The following is a 20,599-nucleotide window of genomic DNA, read 5'->3' as shown; positions in this document are numbered from 1 at the left end:
CAGTTGTTCCAGTGCCAGATGCTACTGAGTTACAAGGGGAATGCTCTCTATGGCTGGACTGTGGGACTTTGGGAGGTGGTGGGAGACTGGAAAGATAAGGCATGGTAGATTTGTTTTTTTTACAAGGTGGGAAGATAATTACGGCCAGTGAAGGCTTCAGTGAGGCCCTCGGTATATTTTGAGAGGGACTGCTCATCACTGCAGATGCAACAACCATGGGTCCCATTCCAGTAATCCAGCAGGATCTCCAGTCAGTGCTCAAATCCGTAGGTCCATCCTAGAACCTCTCCCCAGAGGCCATCTCTCTACTTACACCTACCACTCCCCGCACTCCCACCTTTCTAAAGGCCATAAACCCAACCAACCAGGATGCCCCATTGTGGCCAGTTACTGTGCCCCCACTGAGAGAATCTCTGCTCTTGTAGACCAACACCTTCAACCTATTACCTGGAACCTATCCTCCTAAATAAAAGATACTAACAATTTCCTCGACCGACTCTCCACAGTTCTTGTCCCTTTACCACACAGTGCCCTGCTTGTCACGATTGATGCCACCTCCCTGTACACTAACATTCCTAATGCCCATGGCCGTACTACTATCGAACACTACCTTTCCAGACGCCCTATGGATTCCAAACCAACAACCTCCTTCCTAGTCTCCATGACCAACTATATCCTCACCCACAATTACTTCTCCTTTGAAGGCATTACCTACAAACAAATCCATGTTATGGCTATGGGCACCTGCATGGCACCATCTTAGGCTAACCCATTCATGGGCCATATAGAAGAATCCTTCCTAAAACCCAGAGTCCTAAACCTCTCATCTGATTCAGATTCAATGATGATGTCTTTGCTATCTGGATTTAAGATGAGGACACCTTATTCACGTTACTCCAGAATATCAACAACTTATCCCCTATTTGCTTCACCTGGTCCTACTCAACCCAACAAGCCACCTTCCTAGATGTTGACCTTCACCTCAGAGATGGCTACATCAGTACCTCCGTCCATACCAGACCTACCAACCACCAGCAATACCTTCACTTCAACAGCTGCCACCCATTCCATGCCAAGAAGTCCCTTCCATACAGTCTAGGCACCCATGGTCATTGCATCTGCAATGACGAGCAGTCCCTCTCAAATTATACCGAGGGTCTCACTGAAACCTTCACTGATCATACTTATTCTCCCATCTTTGTACAAAAACAAATCTCCTGTGCCTTATCTTTCCAGTCTCCCACCACCTCCCAAAGTCCCACAGTATGGCCACAGAGGAGCGTTCCCCTTATACTCAGTGCCATTTGGGACTGGGGCAACTAAATTACATTCTGTGCCAGAGTTTCGATTACCTGTCATCATGCCCCAACACCAGCTTTTCTGAATTGCGCAGGTGGGAACTTTCCCTAGAATACATCCTGCGTTCCCGTAACCCTCCTGGCCTCAACCTTCATTAGTCACTGTCTTCACCCACCCAGCCCCCTCCCTGTTCCCATTCCAGCACTACACAGCAGTCATTTCACCACCACACCCAGTCTTTTAATTTCTTTTTTATTTCTCTCCTTTCTGCTACTTATCCTCCCCCCCCCCCCACACCTTCTCTCCTGCCGTCCATTTAAACTGCAACACTTCACTGCCGCCACTCCCACCATACTATCCCCCTCTCCCTCCCTGCACTGGTGCTGCTGCTCGCAGTGTCGTTTCAGCTCTCTGAGACTGTCGACATGTGTGCAAGTTGCATTTGCATTGTGTGTGTGTGTGTGTGTGTGTGTGTGTGTGTGTGTGTGTGTGTGTGTGTGTGTGTGTCTACTGCTGACAAAGTCCTTAATGGCCGAAAACTATAATTGTGTGAATCTTTTTGTTGTGCCTATTGTGACTCAGCATCTGCACTATATGGTGAGTAGCAACTTTTCTTATCTGGCATTGTTACCTTCCATTCTGGTTTTGCCATTGTTTGAACTTTAATTACATTGATAATTTGGTAATGAAGTTACCTTCCATAGAAGCTCTAATTCCTCTTTCATTTAGTTCCACAAAGTATGTTAGTGAAACAGAATAACAGATCTTAGTACGACCAAATAGTTTTTCAATCAGTTAGGACAAGTACATCATAGTAGCAATAGGTAAACAGTTTTGGGAGTAGGTGTTATGGTTATTGAGAAAAAGACAGTAGTAGTCCTTGCCATGAGTCCATGTCATAAAAATAACATCAATGAATGTTAAAAACACAATGTGTTTGGTGTATCTGATAGGTAGGAATTATTCCTGTAACTCCCAAATAAATAAATGGACATATGTTTCTACATCCAGGACACTAATCATTTCCCCTGCCACTTCTTCACAGATTTTGCCCATTACAACCAGCCTCATAGATGGTCTGGGTGCTATGTCTCTGTACACCAATTCCTCTCTGCTCAAGACCTTTCCGCCACAGAAAACTAACTTCCACAATGTTCCACTAACATGGACCCTAAACACTGCCTACCCAAGTTTTTGAGCCAACTAAATTTCACAGTTGAGTGTCTGAAGTTAATGATTCTTAAAGATACCACTGATTTTCCTCATTTTGTGCTAGAGAAAGGTCAAGGTAACTTTGTGACCTATGGCTCACTGAAAGTATTTACTCCATAAATATTATGACAAAAAAAGGAAGAAAAAGTTTAAAATACTGACTCTCATTTTAATCCTGCTTCAGTTTTCAACAAACAAACACCACTGAGTTACTTCATATTGAAATAATATAACACACTACTTTCTATAGATTGTTCTTACATTTAATCACCTGTATGAAACCAAGTTTTCAGTGGAGTTCATAAATGGCATGAAATATTTTTTTCAGTGTGATGTATTATATATAGGTTCAGTATATGGTTTGTATTCTGAAATTTTATTTGGAAATGTGCATACTCATTTGGATGTGTGTAGGGTGAAACATAAAAATTGGCAAAACAGATGGAGTATCAGTTCATTAAAGGAAACTAATTTTGAACCAAATGATTCATGCCTAGTTGGCAACATGAGGCAAATTTAGTGACACAATGTGCATACATTGATATTCCTGGCACATTAAACCTATATGCTGGACCAGGACTCAAACCCGTGGCCTTTTCTTTCTGCAGGCTAATACTCTACTGACCAAGCTTTCCAAACATGGTTCACAATCCAACTGCAAGGATTTACTTCCACCACTCCTTTTCGGACATACCACACTTTATAAAAGTTCTGTTGCATACCTTACAGAACTAGCACTCCTGGAATAAAGGATATTGTTGGGATATGGCTTAACCATAGCCTGGAATATTATTCTCAGAGTGAATTATACTCTGTTTCACAGAAATTCTTCTGGCTGGGGGACTGTTTCCAGGATGGATTTTCACTCTGCAGCAGAGTGACAATTCATATTGGAAACAGTCCCCCAGGCAGGAGAACTTCTGTGAAGTTTGGAAGGTAGGAGATGAAGTACAGATGGAAGTAAAGCTGTGAAGGCAGCCTGTGGGTTATGCCCTTTGTCAGTAGAGCACTTTCCCATGAAATGCAGATGTCCCAGGTTCGAGTCTTGGTCTGTACACAGTTTTATTCTGCCAGGAAGTTTCAGATCAGTGCACACTCTGATGAAAAGTGTAAATTCATTCTGGCATAGCATATATTCTTTTGAAAACTGAATGAATATGTCTAAAACTGATACATTAAGAAAATAAAGGTTACCAGTTCCTGCAGAGAGGGTACTTAAACATCCATTTTCATGATCCTGTCATGATTTTTCAGTTGGCTGTTTAATTTCATGGTCTAGAACATATAATATTGGCTGTATCCTGAGTAACAATGTGGTCCTCCAAGTAAATCATTTATTGCATAACTGACTGTAGAACTGGGAATTACACATTGGTTACCAGATAATGACTGCAATTTTCTCTGTGCCAGTTCTTACATTGCTCTTCCTTGATTTCTTCCAAGCAAAAGGACCTTCTTATTATTCATAACTGTTTGTCTATGAGCACTATGTTGGGAATTTATGTCCTTACTGTCAGGTTTCCCCTATACTTAATAATATATTTATTATAGAAATGAAGATTAAATTTCGTAAATTTTATGCTGTCTGCTAAATTATTGATCTCTTTTTGCTATATTAATTAAAATACAGTGTTATGACAAAAACCTGCCTTAACTACAAGATTAAATTGCTGTATATTATACTTTGTTACTGCCTGATCACCCTAAAAAAAAGTGACCAGTTGCTTCTTTTCTATAAACATATCCTGATGCTTTTTAGATTGTTTTGTGGAAGGTTACATGTCTTACGGAAGTCAAAGTGGAAAAGTGCTGTCTACACATTGCTAACTGTTCCTGACATTTCAAGGGTAAGCTTCCACAGTCACGCTTTCTCTTCCCTCTTTCGGCACATTACATTATAAGTTTTATGCTCATTATTCTGAGGACTACAATTTTACTAGACCCCTGAAGGATGTTGAAAGGTTTGGCACTACTTAAGTTGGTATTTGCTAGACTCATTTACTCATTCACCACATTCAGTGGATCATAAGAACTGTTATTTTTCAACTGCATTAAATAGCTGCTGTTTCTCTCTTATTGTGAACTCGTGCCTACATGACCTCATTAACATTTACTGCAGAACTACAATTATCTATTTGATAAAGAACAAAGGTCTGTTTATAGTGAACATAGTTAGTTGTCACACACTTAACATTGAGATGTGGCAAGCTGGGAGAGCTTCACTAGTTGAAATTCTTCCTTAAATTAATAGATTTTTTTTCTCCTCTTTTAACCATTATACATGTAATGCTGTTGTTGTTGTGATTGTGGTCTTCAGTCCTAAGACTGATTTGATACAGCAGTCCATGCTGCTCTAGCTTATGCAAGCCTCTTCATCTTCAAATAAATCCTTCTGAATCTTCTTTCTGTATTCATATCTTGGTCTTCTTCTACTATTTTTATCCCCAATGCTTCCATAGAATACTAAACTGGTGATTGTTTGATGTCTTAGAATGTGTACTATCTAATGATTCCTTCACATTTTGCCACAAGTTTCTTGTCTCCCCAGTTCTGTTCTGTACTTCCTCATTAGTTATCTGATTGATCCATCTAATCTTCAGCATTCTTCTGTAACAACAAATTTTGAGAGCTTCTATTCTCTTTTTATCTAAACAGCTTATCATCCATGTTTCACTTTCATTCATGTCCACACTCTAGACAAATACCTTCAGGAAAAACTTCAAAACTCTTGAATCTATATTCGATGTTAACACATTTTTCTTCTTCAGAAATGCTTTTCTTATTGTCATTGCCAGCCTACATTTTATATTCTACATCCACATCTACATCCGTACTCCGCAAGCCACCTGACGGTGTGTGGCGGAGGGTACCCTGAGTACCTCTATCGGTTCTCCCTTCTATTCCAGTCTCGTATTGTACGTGGAAAGAAGGATTGTCGGTATGCTTCTGTGTGGGCTCTAATCTCTCTGATTTTATCCTCATGGTCTCTTCGCGAGATATACGTAGGAGGGAGCAATATACTGCTTGACTCTTCGGTTAAGGTATTTTCTCGAAACTTTAACAAAAGCCCGTACCGTAAATGATCCTGTAACGAAGCGCGCTGCTCTCCGTTGGATCTTCTCTATCTCTTCTATCAACCCTACCTGGTGCGGATCCCACACTGCTGAGCAGTATTCAAGCATTGGGCGAACAAGTGTACTGTAACCTACTTCCTTTGTTGTCGGATTGCATTTCCTTAGGATTCTTCCAATGAATCTCAGTCTGGCATCTGCTTTACCGACGATCAATTTTATATGATCATTCCATTTTAAATCACTCCTAATGCGTACTCCCAGATAATTTATGGAATTAACTGCTTCCAGTTGCTGACCTGCTATTTTGTAGCTAAATGATAAGGGACCTATCTTTCTATGTATTCGCATCACATTACACTTCGCTACATTGAGATTCAATTGCCATTCCATGCACCATGCGTCAATTCGCTGCAGATCCTCCTGCATTTCAGTACAATTTTCCATTGTTGCAACCTCTCGATACACCACAGCATCATCTGCAAAAAGCCTCAGTGAACTTCCGATATCATCCACCAGGTCATTTATGTATATTGTGAATAGCAACGGTCCTATGACACTCCCCTGCGGCACACCTGAAATCACTCTTACTTCGGAAGACTTCTCTCCATTGAGAATGACGTGCTGCGTTCTGTTATTTAGGAACTCCTCAATCCAATCACACAATTGATCTGATAGTCCGTATGCTCTTACTTTGTTCATTAAACGACTGTGGGGAACTGTGTCAAACGCCTTGCGGAAGTCAAGAAACACGGCATCCACCTGTGAACCCGTGTCTAAGGCCCTCTGAGTCTCGTGGACGAATAGCGCGAGCTGGGTTTCACACGATCGTCTTTTTCGAAACCCATGCTGATTCCTACAGAGTAGATTTCTAGTCTCCAGAAAAGACATTATACTCGAACATAATACGTGTTCCAAAATTCTACAACTGATCGACGTTAGAGATATAGGTCTATAGTTCTGCACATCTGTTCGCCGTCCCTTCTTGAGAACGGGGATGACCTGTGCCCTTTTCCAATCCTTTGGAATGCTTCGCTCTTCTAGAGACCTACGGTACACCGCTGCAAGAAGGGGGGCAAGTTCCTTCGCATACTCTGTGTAAAATCGAACTGGTATCCCATCAGGACCAGCGGCCTTTCCTCTTTTGAGCGATTTTAATTGTTTCTCTATCCCTCTGTCGTCTACTTCGATATCTACCATTTTGTCAACTGTGCGACAATCTAGAGAAGGAAGCACAGTGCAGTCTTCCTCTGTGAAACAGCTTTGGAAGAAGACATTTAGTAATTCGGCCTTTAGTCTGTCATCCTCTGTTTCAGTACCATTTTGGTCACAGAGTGTCTGGACATTTTGTTTTGATCCACCTACCGCTTTGACATAGGACCAAAATTTCTTAGGATTTTCTGCCAAGTCAGTACATAGAACTTTACTTTCGAATTCATTGAAAGCCTCTCGCATAGCCCTCCTCACACTACATTTCGCTTCGCGTAATTTTTGTTTGTCTGCAAGGCTTTGGCTATGTTTATGTTTGCTGTGAAGTTCCCTTTGCTTCCGCAGCAGTTTTCTAACTCGGTTGTTGTACCACGGTGGCTCTTTTCCATCTCTTACGATCTTGCTTGGCACATACTCATCTAACGCATATTGTACCATGTTTTTGAACTTTGTCCACTGATCCTCAACACTATCTGCACTTGAGACAAAACTTTTGTGTTGAGCCGTCAGGTACTCTGTAATCTGCTTTTTGTCACTTTTGCTAAACAGAAAAATCTTCCTACCTTTTTTAATATTTCTATTTACGGCTGAAATCATCGACGCAGTAACCGCTTTATGATCGCTGATTCCCTGTTCTGCATTAACTGATTCAAATAGTTCGGGTCTGTTTGTCACCAGAAGGTCTAATATATTATCGCCACGAGTCGGTTTTCTGTTTAACTGCTCAAGGTAGTTTTCAGATAAAGCACTTAAAAATATATCACTGGATTCTTTGTCCCTGCCACCCGTTATGAACGTTTGAGTCTCCCAGTCTATATCCGGCAAATTAAAATCTCCACCCAGAACTATAACATGGTGGGGAAATCTACTCGAAATATTTTCCAAATTATTCTTCAGGTGCTGAGCCACAACAGCTGCTGAGCCCGGGGGCCTATAGAGACATCCAATTACCATGTCTGAGCCTGCTTTAACCATGACCTTCACCCAAATCATTTCACAATTCGAATCTCCCTCAATTTCCTTGGATACTATTGCACTTCTTATCGCTATAAACACGCCTCCCCCTTCACTGTCCAGCCTATCTCTGCGGTATACATTCCAATCAGAGTTTAGGATTTCATTACTGTTTACGTCTGGTTTCAGCCAACTTTCTGTTCCTAGTACTATATGGGCGTTGTGACCGTTTATTAATGAGAGCAGTTCTGGGACCTTTCTATAGACGCTCCTGCAGTTTACTATTAGCACATTAATATTGTTATTCCTTGTTGCATTTTGCTTACTCCTGCCTTGCCGCGTCTCAGGAGGCGTCTTGTCGGGCCTAGGGAGGGAATTCTCTAACCTAAAAAAACCCCATGTGCACTCCACACGTACTCCGCTACCCTCGTAGCCGCTTCCGGCGTGTAGTGCACGCCTGACCTATTCAGGGGGACCCTACATTTCTCCACCCGATAGCGGAGGTCGAGAAATTTGCACCCCAGCTCTCCGCAGAATCGTCTGAGCCTCTGGTTTAAGCCTTCCACTCGGCTCCAAACCAGAGGACCGCGATCGGTTCTCGGAACGATACTACAAATAGTTAGCTCTGATTCCACCCCGCGAGCGAGGCTTTCCACCTTCACCGACTCCGCCAACCGCCTGTACGAACTGAGGATTACCTCTGAACCCAGACGGCAAGAGTCATTGGTGCCGACATGAGCAACAATTTGCAGTCGGTAGCACCCAGTGCTCTCTATCGCCGCCGGTAGGGCCTCCTCCACATCTCGGATGAGACCCCCCGGCAAGCAGACAGAGTGAACACTGGCCTTCTTCCCCGACCTTTCCGCTATTTGCCTAAGGGGCTCCATCACCCGCCTAACGTTGGAGCTCCCAATAACTAACAAACCCCTCCCCCCGTGTGCCTGTTCGGACCTTGCTGAAGGAGCAGCCACATGTCCACTCACAGGCAGAGCGGGCGGTGCCACACGGCCAGCCTCCACATTGACCCTCCGCCTCGTGCGCCGCGAACGCCGCTGAACCCGCCACTCCCCTTGGGGAGAGGGTGGCCCAAACGCGCCCCGTACCCGCGAAGATGTCTCGACAGCAGGGACAGTGGGTGAAGAATGTAACACCTGGGGTGTACCTTGCGACGCACCAGACTCCCCACTGCCGCTACACTCCGAGGCAGCAGCCTGAAGACGGCTGACCGCGGCCATCAACACGCTCAGCTGTTCGCGAAGAGTGGCCAGCTCCTCCTGCGTCCGTACACAGCAGCCACACATCCTAGCCATCCTAAGAAATCAATTTACTATAGAGTGTTAATCAGCTTTTAACTAGACTGCTAATTCACTAAAGGCGGTTGATTATTGACTAAACTGTGATTGCTAACCACTTCTTGTAGAAACAAGGAAAATAGCACTACCTGTCTCTGGACGGTATTGAAAACAAACACTAGCACTACTAGCACTATGGCTGACTAAAGGGACTCTCTGACTGTATTCAAAACAAACACGAGATCTATGGAACACTTAATAGCACTCTACTATTAAAGCTTCCTAAAAGCAAAAACACGCAGAAGAAGAAGTGACAAGTAAGAAAAATACAGATAATACTTAAATTAAGGTAGCTCGCTGCACAGCAGACGTGAAGCAGACGGCGGTTAGGGCGACACTGACACTACTGGCACTATGGCTGACTAAAGGGACTCTCTCTGACTGTATTCAAAACAAACACGAGATCTATGGAACACTTAATAGCACTCGACTATTAAAGCTTCCTAAAAGCAAAAACACGCAGAAGAAGAAGTGACAAGTAAGAAAAATACAGATAATACTTAAATTAAGGTAGCTCGCTGCACAGCAGACGTGAAGCAGACGGCGGTTAGGGCGTACTTTGCCCATCATCAGTTATTTTGCTGCTCAAATAGCAAAACGCATCTACTACTTTAAGCATCTCATTTCCTAATGTGATTCCCTTAGTCTGACCTATACCATGGAAAAACCAGGAAGGAATAATGACAGCATTATGAAAAGGATAAATTGCTACTCACCATATAGACAAAAACCCATGGTACAATTAAGCTTTCAGCTGAAAGGTCTTCTTTTAAAGTAGAAAACATGTGCATACTTGTGCAAGCCAACTCACACACACACACACACACACACACACACACACACACACACATGAACACAGTCTGTGGCCACTGAGGCCAGGCTTAGAAAAAGGCCTTTGGCCAAAAGCTTAATTGTATGGTAGTCTTTTTGTGTGTCAGTCTGTGCCTCAACATATCCTCTAAATGGTGATAAGCAATCTATCCTATTTATATAATGTTTTCATTATACCATATGTACACAAGAGTGCTAAATTCTTATTCATGTAGCATTTCACAAAGTTTCATTATCTACAATATAATTTACAGTCTGCTGATTTAGTTAATATGGAATCATTTTCTTTAAAGAAATCTTCATCATTTATGGCCCCTGTAAGCCATGTGCATGTCAGAATTCAATACCGCTGAACATTGTTTGTTTTTTGGTTGACATAGCATATTTTGAAAGCCCCATTTTCATTTTTAACAAATATTTTAATTTTTCCAAAAGCTTAATGTTTCAAAAGTTATTTATATTTAAAATTTTCATGTTTGAAAATGTTACAATCCAAAAAAGTACTTCTTTGCTAAATTCAGTTTTACAGTTTACTAGCCCTGATTTTTCTATTTCTAAAAATGTATGCTTTCACTAAAATAATGTGTTAATTTATTTATTATTCTAATTATAAAATCACACTTTCTAAAGCATTCTTAGCAAATTTTGGGAATCCCATTGTATTTTAAAACTTTCATAAAACAGTACCTATTATTTTGCTATTTTGTAATTATACTGATTTTTGTTAAAAAAAATTAGTTCAGTGCTATTGTGTCTTTGTATATATTACCTTTACTATTTCTTAAAATATCCACATTGGTTTAAAATCATTTCTTACCTTTACTATTTCTTAAAATATCCACATTGGTTTAAAATCATTTTTTAAAAATATTTTTCATGTTTGTTTCTATAGTTTATAAATATGGACATACTTCGTAAGAGCACATACTTCAATCAAAGTAGTACCTATGTATACATCTAGATATTTAGATACATCGTTTACATGATACATAGTTTATAAGTATAGACACTTATAAAAAGAAGATATACCTCCATTAAAAGAGAACATGAGCATACTTAGAGAACACAATGTAGAAAAAAACAGGAAAACAAAACAAATGTAGTATCTCCTACTTATCTTCTTCATTTATAAAATCATCCACACTAGTAACATATGCTTTTCAAATATTTTTCAATGTTTCCACCTGTGGGTTATAGCTTGCAGTCCTTGAACTTTGAGCACATTTTATTGCTAAACTTCAAAGCCATGTAATATGGAGTATCTTCAGATCAGATTAATTTGTGGAAAGGTAACATGCAGCCTAATCTTGTTTGTGCCATTTTTCATAAGCATGTGTAAATGAATTTCCCTCAAAAAGATGTGGGTTTTTTAGCTCAAAGAGACGTGTTTCATACATAAACATAAGGAGAATTGTCAGTAAGTCAAGGCTTGTAAATAAAGGTTTGTATGATTATCTATTGTTTGTTCCAATCATAGCTCTCATAATTTTTTTTTTCTGTAGCTTGAACACTCTGAGGAGACTTCCTTTTTCGACTTCCCAAAAATTTATGCCATATTTTACAACTGATTTAAAAATGCAATGTACACAATTTTCCCAACAGCTAAGACAGTTGCTTTATTTAGTAGCCTCATTGCACAAACAAAACTATTTAACCACTTCAGTAACCAATCCACGTGATGAGTCCATGCCAAGTTTTTGTTTATTGTCACTACAAGAAATTTAACAGATTATGCAGTTATCAGTTCTCTGCCTTTCTAACTTAACTGTGTTAAATATTCAACTGTTTGTTTGGTCCTGAAGCGTACAATTCGTGTTTTTGTCAGGTTTTGTTTCACAGCATTATTATTTATATAATTTTCTAGTTCTTGAAGAGTCTGTTTCGTTTTCTATGCTAATTATTCAGTGTTTTTACAGTAGACTACTGTTGTTGAATCATATGCATACACAATAGTATCTGAAGTTAACTTACCTGGCATGTCATTTATACAATATAGAAATAGTAACACGCCTAGTATGAACCCCTGGGGTACACCTCCTTGTATTTCCTTCCTACTAGTGCTAGGTTTCTCACCCTTATGTTCTATAACTACCCTCTGTTTCCTATTTTTGAGATAAGGTGCAAATTAACTTGAAGATTTTTCATGGAAGCCATAATAAGCTAATTTGAGATGCAGCTGCTTATGGCTTACCATATCAAATGCCTCACTGAGGTAACAGAAGATACTGGACACACTCTCCTTGTTATCAAGGCATTTTCTTATTTTAGTGATTAGTTCATTAGTAGCATACACAGTGCTTCAGCCCTTCTTAAATCATACTGATTGTGAAGAACAATGTTATGTTTTTTGTTATATTTTTCTAGTTAGTTACACACTACTCACTCAGATATTTTGGAAATAATTGGTAGTGTTGATACTGGGCGAAAATTTCCTGTCTCCTCTTGTCTGTCTTTTTTGTGGATGGGTCAACTTCTGCATACTTCAGTCTGTCTGGGAAGAGCAGCCCTCATCAGACGATTGATTTACTATGTGACAGAGGTGGGGTGCAATGTTATCACATCCTGCCTTTATTATTTTTGTTGTAACTTCATCCCAGCCCACACACTTGAGATTTTTAGGGATTTTGTAATGTTAGCAACTTCATATCAGGATACATCAGTAAATTTGAATTCTCCCTATCTGTGCCACATTATATTGGAAATTATGTGTGGAGAAAGGCGTTCATCAATTTTGTTAGAATTTATGAAATACTTGTTGAATTCTTTCCATACATGCCTGGAATTTGTAATCATTTCCCCCATGTATTTTTAATTTATGATTATAACTTTTTGATTTTTCAGCACCTATTTCAGCCAAATATTATTTTGTATTTGTTTATATAGCTGACAAACTCTGCATCATGATTGTTCTTTGCTTCCATGTGCAGTTTCCTCTTTCTAATACTAGCGATCCTGATGCCTTCAATTATCCATGATTTTTTTACAATTTTTGTCACATGCCATTATGAAGGGGAAGCATTCACTGAAAACAGTCATGAATTCTGATGCAAAATAATTGCGTTTTGTGTTTACTGAGTACCACTTGCTGAATGATCAGGAAGTTTCATTTAATTTTGAGACAAATGTATTCCCATTGTGTTGCCTGAAGTTCCTGACCTATTTCTCTGTTACAGTTTTATCTAAATTTGGCAATGAGATAAAAAGGGCTGACTAGTCAAATATACCTAATTCTAAGATGAACTTTTCTGTAGCACCGTAGTTGATACTGCTCACTATAGTATATATACATGTTGCAGAAGATGCTGTTATTTTAGTGTACTCACAAAAGTTTAATGTTAAACCATTTGTATATAACATGCCCTGCGGAGAAACAGCAAACTTGTCATCAGCTCTTACATTTACATTGAAGTCAGTGCAATTTTTTTTACATAACTTTTTGACCTGAAACCTTCACAGCAAGGGTTCAAATTTGTCTAGAAATGTACATGTAGCTCAATAGTCAGGAATATGATATATGTTAATAATTAATATGCCATATTCCAAAAGTTCAGTGCAACAGCTTTCAAATAATAGTTCCTCATTTAAGCAATTAAAAGTACACCTGACTTCAAAGCTTAGTGATTCTTCTACTAGAATGCGTGATCCTCCAAAACCAATTTTTTCTACAAAAGCTCACTGCTCAATTGAAACCTGAAAGTTAGTGTATCAAGTTTATATTTTCACTTTCAAAACAGTGTTCTTTTAAGCATAGAACTTTTACAGAACTTGAGTTCTCCAGAAATACTTCTAGTATGAAAAGGATATATTTCTACTCAGTGTAAAGATGACGCATTGAGTTGCAGACAGGCACAATGAAAAGACTGTCAACACTGAGCTTTTAGCCAAAGCAGTGGTCATGTGTGCATGAAGTTTGCTTGCTTGTGTGAATGTGTGTGTGTTTACTTTTCCTTTCTGAAGAAGACTTTGGACAAAAACTCATTGTGTAACTGTTTTTTCATTTGTGCTTGCCTGCAACTTAATGTGACGTCTTTATGGTGAGTAGCAATCTATCCTTTTCATAATTGTGTTATCATATTGATGTTCATTAATACAAAAGAGCTGATTATCACACCTGAATTTAGTGTTAATGAAACTGAAGAGCGTGCTTTGCTGCATAGTGTGCAGTTATCATCATCGTTGTCATGTGCAGTGTAGAGTACTACAATATACACAAGTTGTGGAGATCTCATCACTCTATCTTCCTGGCTTATGTGAGTGCTCAGGAATATTCCAAAGCCCCTTCCACTGTGCTCAGTTTTATGAAATTCAGTTGTATTGCCATTTCTTGGTGTAGGAACATAGGAAAATAAATCTGTGTTCATAGTACAATATGTGACTTATGCACAAGATATTTTTCCACATATATGATTCTAGGTCAGAAGAACTCTCATTCTTATACTGTAATTGATTCAGATGTTTTCTGGTACATGCAATATTTAATTCTGTAGGAAGCTACTGGACATAGTATCTGATTTGGTTGCCAGTTATTTCAGTGTGTTGTATCTGTGCTCTAACTATTAGCTAAGAAAGAACACAATGTCATTTGTTTTAATGAGCCAAGTTGTTTTATTTGTGGAGTGTTTTATTTTTATACATAGTAGATTCATTTTATTTTTCTGATAACAGAGTATAAGGTTTTGCAATAATTGTGTTAATGGGGTTAGCATGTCCTCTGATTTCAGTACCAGTAGAGATTTCTCTTCCTGGCACAAAGTGTTAACCATCTTCTGTTCCTAATTTGATTTAAGATACTGTCATTTGCAGCAGACAAGAGCAGCATGCCAAGTGCTGCAGGGATATGTATAAAAATAATTAATTTGTCATCTACCATGACTGAGGGCAGTTGTTGACTTTCTCATGAGAGTACAAAGAATGCACATACCTAATTGGTAATTTTTTTGTACGTAAGAACAAAATTAGTAACAAAAGTATAAGATAAATTTTAAGTGCTCTTCCTGACCATGACGGACAACTGTTGAGAATGCATGATGTGAGCCCTGTTAACAACAGCAGTTTTGTCAATAGATCTTTCAGTCAGCAGAGAAAATCTGCAAACCTTCAGCAGGCATATGCAGGAGTTACAGTGGGACACTGCACATCAAGCTAAATGTGCCAATGATACATTTAAGCTATTCCTGAACAACTTTGTTACCATCTTACTCTGTTTCTTAAGAGAATACCAAATGATACCAACCTGAGTGAATACAGGAGACAGTGGCTCTCAAAGAGAATCAAAATTTACTGTAAACCAAAGAGAATGCTTTGTACTTCATTTAGAAACTCTAATAAACCACAGGGTATAGAACTCCACAATATATATTGTAGCATGTTCATCAGATCTGAAATTATTTAGGAGAAGAGGTACTTCTTAGCCAAGATTGCTATAAAAACTTTATTGTTGATAACCTGTTTGTGTAAAATTAAGTTACCATCTTCAGATCTTCATAAAGGTTTTTACAAACATCTTGTGCCACACAAAATCTTTCCATTGAATTTCAAGGTACATGGAACATGAAATGACTGAGGTATTGGCACATCAGAATTAAAATTACTATGTACATCACAATTATCTCGAACATTGTTCCCCTAACATAACATGTTATGCCTACCAGGGGGTCACGAAAGTTGGTCTGGTGTGAATAATATGTCAATCAAAGTGCTGAAGCACTGCTGTAAATTTATTCTTTAAGATCTCTGTCATATACACTGGCAGAAAAAAATCACAACACTTAACAATAATTAATGTAGAGTAATGAAATTTTTGGGGGAATACATTTGTCCAGGCAACATATTTAAGTGATTAACATTGCAAACCAGGTTAAGTATGAGATAAGCTATTGCAAATGTGAAATGCTGATTCATTAATTACCAGCGTAACTGCCAGAATGTTGAATGCAAGCATGTGAATCTGCATTCATTGTGTTGTACAGTTGTACAGTTACCAGTATGTACGATGAAGTTTCATGTCTGCTGCAATTGGTCAATGTAAGGACTGGTTAATGCTGGTTGTGGTTGACGCTGGTGTTGTTGTCTCATGATGATTCACATGATCCCAATTGGAGACAGATCTGGTGATCAAACAGAGCAAGGCAACATGTTGACACTCTGTATAGCGTGCTGGGTTACAACATCAGTATGTGGAGAGTGTTATCCTGTTGGAAAACACCCATTCCAATGTTCTTCTTGAATGGCAACACAGCATCTCAAATCACCAAAGTGATGTACAAATATGCAGTCAGGGTGTGTAGCATAACCACGGGAGTGCTCTTGCTGTCATGCGAATTTGCACCCCAGACCATAACTCCAAGTGAAGGTTTGGTGTGTCTAGCACATATACAGGTTGGTTGCAGTTCCTCAACTGGCATCCTTCTCACCAACACACGACCATCATTGACACAGAGGCAGAATCAGCTTTCATCAGAAAATACAACAGACTTCCACATTCCCTCCAATTAGCTCTCACTTGACACCACTGAAGTTGCAAATGGCAGTGGTTTGGGAATAGTGGCATGCATGCTACAGAGCATCTGGCACAGAGCTGTCCATGAAGTAATCAATTTTTAGCTGTTCGTTGTGTCACTGTGGTGTCAACTGCTGCTCAGATTATTGCTACAGATACAGTATGATGCACCAGAGTCATCCACTGAACATGATGGTCTTCCCTCTCAGCAGTGCCACATGGCCTTCCAGAGCCCAGTCATCTTGTAACCATACATCGTTGTGACCAACACTGCCAGCAATGATGTACAGTGGCTGTGTTCCTGTCAAGTTTTTCTGCAGTATCACAGAAGGAGCATCTAGCCTCTTATAGCCATATTTTATGACCTCGTTCAAACACAGTGAGATGTTGATGTTGATAATAGTTTCTTTGTCACCTTAATAGCATTCTTGACTAACATCAACTCACCACATCCAGTCTCAGATGTAACTAATACTCACAACCATTACAGCATGTATTTAAAACAAATCTGATTTTCATCCTCATAGTGGCACTACTGGCACCACTCTTATGTGACTGGTGTGAAATATGAAAAGACATCATCTTTTATTTGTAGAAACACCCCTACCAAATTTTGTTTATGTCACACAACTCCTTCTTGGTGCTGCAATTCTTTTTCCATCAGTGTATTTAATAAGCCTCTAAATGAAGGTAGACTTGAGTATGAAGTTCTCAAACCACTGTTCAAAAAAGGTGATAAAGTTGAAGATCCCAACTACTGACCAGTCTCATTGCAGATAAGTCTTTCTAAAATATTGGAGAAGCTTGTGTACACCACAATTACCATTACTAAAAATCAGTTTGAATTGCAAAAGACTATTTCAAGTAAACAGTCCCTTTTCTTGTTTGTGTTCCTTCTCCTAGACCCCATAAGCAATAAAATGCCACCAGTTGGAATATTTTGTGACCAATCTAAAGATTGAACTGTGTGGATCATAAAATGCTGCCTAGGAAGGTGGGGACTATGGCTTAAATGGCAAAGTAGAGATGTGGATTGAGTCATATGTAGGTGACAGAAAACAGAAAATAGTGCTGAATAATTCTACAGTAGTACCTGCCTCCTGTTACTGTGATAGAGTGAAATGTGGAGTACCACTTCACCCAGTGTTTGGTCCCTAAGTTCTTAATCTTCATTTATTATGCCCACCTCAATAGCTGAGTGGTCAGCATGACGGATTGCCGCCCTATGGGCCCGAGTTCGATTCCCGGCTGGGTCGGGGATTTTCTCCACTCAGGGACTGGGTGTTGTGTGTTGTGTTGTTTTCATCATCATTTCATCCCCACCTGGCATGCAGGTCACCCAGTGTGGCATCAAATGTAATAAGACCTATACCAAGGTGGCCGGACCTGCCCTGCAAGGGGCTTCCTGGCCAATGACACCAAATGCTCATTTCCATTTCCATGTATGATTTACTGTAGAGTATCAGTCAGGAAGTATACTTCAAACTGTTTGTGGATGACACAACTATTATGACTGATACAGTACACAACTGCAGTCTAGAGAACACTTTTATCACTGTATTCAAAGAAATGTCAGATTGGTTCACTTCAAAATGTTTGTCCTCAACATTAACATGACTCAGTTTATTCAGTTTCACACAGTGCAAGAAATACATTGAAATAACATGTGATCACAAAGAAATATTGAGAGTTGAGTCCTCTGTGTTCCTGTGATTACATATTAAAATCAAAATAGTCAGTTCATGCCCTCAACCTATGTAAAAGATTGAATTCAGCAGCACTTGTCATTTGCTAATTTGAATGTATTTGTGGTTTGGAACCAATCAAAGAGCATACTATGGATATTTCCATTCACTTATGACATATGACATTATACTCTGAGAAAACAGTCATGAACAAATGAAGTCTTTATGGTACAGAAAAGGCTCATCAGAAATATCACTAGTGTCCACCATAGATGTTTTTGTAGAAATTTATTTAAATGGCTAGGGATCATGACCATGCCATGCCAGTACACTTTTTTCACTTATGTGCTTTGTCAACAAGAAATGTGCAATTTGCAATATAAACAGCACATATCGTAATCATTATACAAGAAGTAAACATGATCTTCAAAAAGATATTAAAAGTCTCGGCATGGTACAGAAGACAGCATACTGTTCAGTACTAAACATATACAATAAATTTCCAGTAGTCAAATCAGTCACTGAGGAACTAATTAAAACTTTAAAAAAACCAAAAACTTTATCTATTGAGGTAGCTTTTCTTTTCTTTACAGGAATTTTTTGACAGTGTGTAATGCTTTAAAAGTGTGTTTAATTTATGTGTTACCATGCCATCTTACTATGTAATATTGATATCTCACTAACTGATCAGATGAATTAAAGTGTAAGCTTTGTAATTTGTACATGTGACTATTGTTGGTACAGTTATCTAAGTTATTATCTGAGCACTTATACCTCACTTTTCACAGATCTCTTTCCATATGAGTCAGACTGTAAACCTTATAACCATTAATATGTAGTTATTACTGTAATAATCTGGCACATTCTACATCGAAGCAATACAGTCACATCCATGATTCATGGACCTTAAAAATAAATCAAAACAAAATAAAATAAATCTCTCTTGTTAATCTCTTTTCAGTGTTATTGCCATAAACTCTCCCTAAACATTATAAGTCAAAAAGTCACTAGAATGAAAACCTCATTCTGGAAACATCCCCCAGGCTGTGGCTAAGCCATGTCTCCGCTGTATCCTTTCTTTCAGGAGTGCTATTTCTGCAAGGTTCGCAGGAGAGCTTCTGTAAAGTTTAGAAGGTAGGAGACAAGATACTGGCAGAAGTAAGGCTGTGAGTACAGGGTGTGAGTCGTGCTTCTGTAGCTCAGATGGTGGAGCACTTGCCCGCGAAAGGCAAAGTTCCTGAGTTTGAGTCTCAGTCGGGCACACAGTTTTAATCTGCCAGGAAGTTTCATTATAAGTCACTACTTGTGATTCTATTATATAGTCTTTTTCCTTTATGATCTAATACTTATGGTCAGCTTGTTTCATTGGCAGCATTTTGTATCATTGTCAGATAAACAATTCACCATACAGTTTACATCTACTTTTGGGTCTGCGGACAAGTTGTCAGTGATCTTCAACTCACTGGCATAAACTTTATCACGAAAAAAAATAAATTAGAAACTAATAAACAACAACTTAAGGTTATCTCAATCAGTACCACCTGTCACAATAGCAGTATTCAAATCACATTAAATTATGAGTGTCCTATCACTTTATTAATACTGTAACAATGTGATTAAATTTAAATTATTTTTTGTCTGGAAGCTTCTAACCTTTCAAGAATATTAATTTGTTTACAACCAGCCCACTCTTGTGGCACATCATTTGAAAAAAATTGAAACACAATATTTGTTAATCTCAAATTCAACATTTATTTTTGTATGTGGCCACTCTTCATCCACACTCCTCCACTGACTCATATTTTTTTTTTTATTGTTTAGATTAATATTCTATTATCTTAATTGCAGCTGAGTGTATCTTTCTGATTTGAAATTATGTTCTAGTAAACATAGCACATCTATTGATATACCAATTAATGTTTTTGTTTTCCCATATTATTACAAGAAGTTAACCCCTTTTATTAAAATGATTCCTTTGTTTTGGCAGATGACACTACATAATTGTTTTTATAGATTTTTCTTAGTAGCTGTATCAGCTGTAACAATCCAAACTGTGCAGCTTTATATTTTGCAAGTAATTAGTATAAAAGAGACTCAAGTATAAATCCAATATATCAAATATTATTTTCTATTTTTATGTCATGGTAATTTACTAACACAAAACAATAAAACCATTAAGCACTACTTTTTCATAGGAGGTTGGTGGAGTGGGAAAGGTAGGGGAGTGAGAGAGAGAGAGAGAGAGAGAGAGAGAAGCCATCCCTTTGTCTCCCTTCCTCCTTCTTGTGTGTGTGTGTGTGTGTGTGTGTGTGTGTGTGTGTGTGTGTGCACAAATGCATTCTCATGAAAATTAAAGTATGAGCTGCAGTCACCAACAGATTATTTATGGACCCCTTTTTCATTCAACACTTCTTCTAAACAATGACTAGTTAATTTTTCTGATATTATTGCTTTATAACACACTTGGTAATTTATTTTATACTGTAA

At 38.8% G+C, this 20,599-nt stretch overlaps 1 protein-coding gene across 3 annotated transcripts in view; it reads left to right on the top strand.

The window, feature by feature from the left end:
• Nucleotides 1-20,599, top strand: part of LOC126273200 (cGMP-dependent protein kinase, isozyme 1-like) — a 365,331-nt gene that overhangs the window by 48,514 nt on the left and 296,218 nt on the right. The window contains exon 1 of one of the 3 annotated variants that reach the window (XM_049976759.1): nucleotides 4,313-4,358. The exons of the other annotated variants lie outside the window; for them this stretch is intronic. The gene's annotated coding sequence lies outside the window, so the exon portion shown is untranslated. Of the gene's footprint in view, nucleotides 1-4,312; nucleotides 4,359-20,599 lie in introns of those variants that run through there. 3 annotated transcript variants of the gene reach the window in all.

The sequence above is a fragment of the Schistocerca gregaria genome, chromosome 1 (genome assembly GCF_023897955.1).
Source record: "Schistocerca gregaria isolate iqSchGreg1 chromosome 1, iqSchGreg1.2, whole genome shotgun sequence".
Taxonomy (NCBI): domain Eukaryota; kingdom Metazoa; phylum Arthropoda; class Insecta; order Orthoptera; family Acrididae; genus Schistocerca; species Schistocerca gregaria.
The sequence above is the reverse complement of the archived record's forward strand: the minus strand, read 5'-3'. Positions and strand labels throughout refer to the sequence as shown.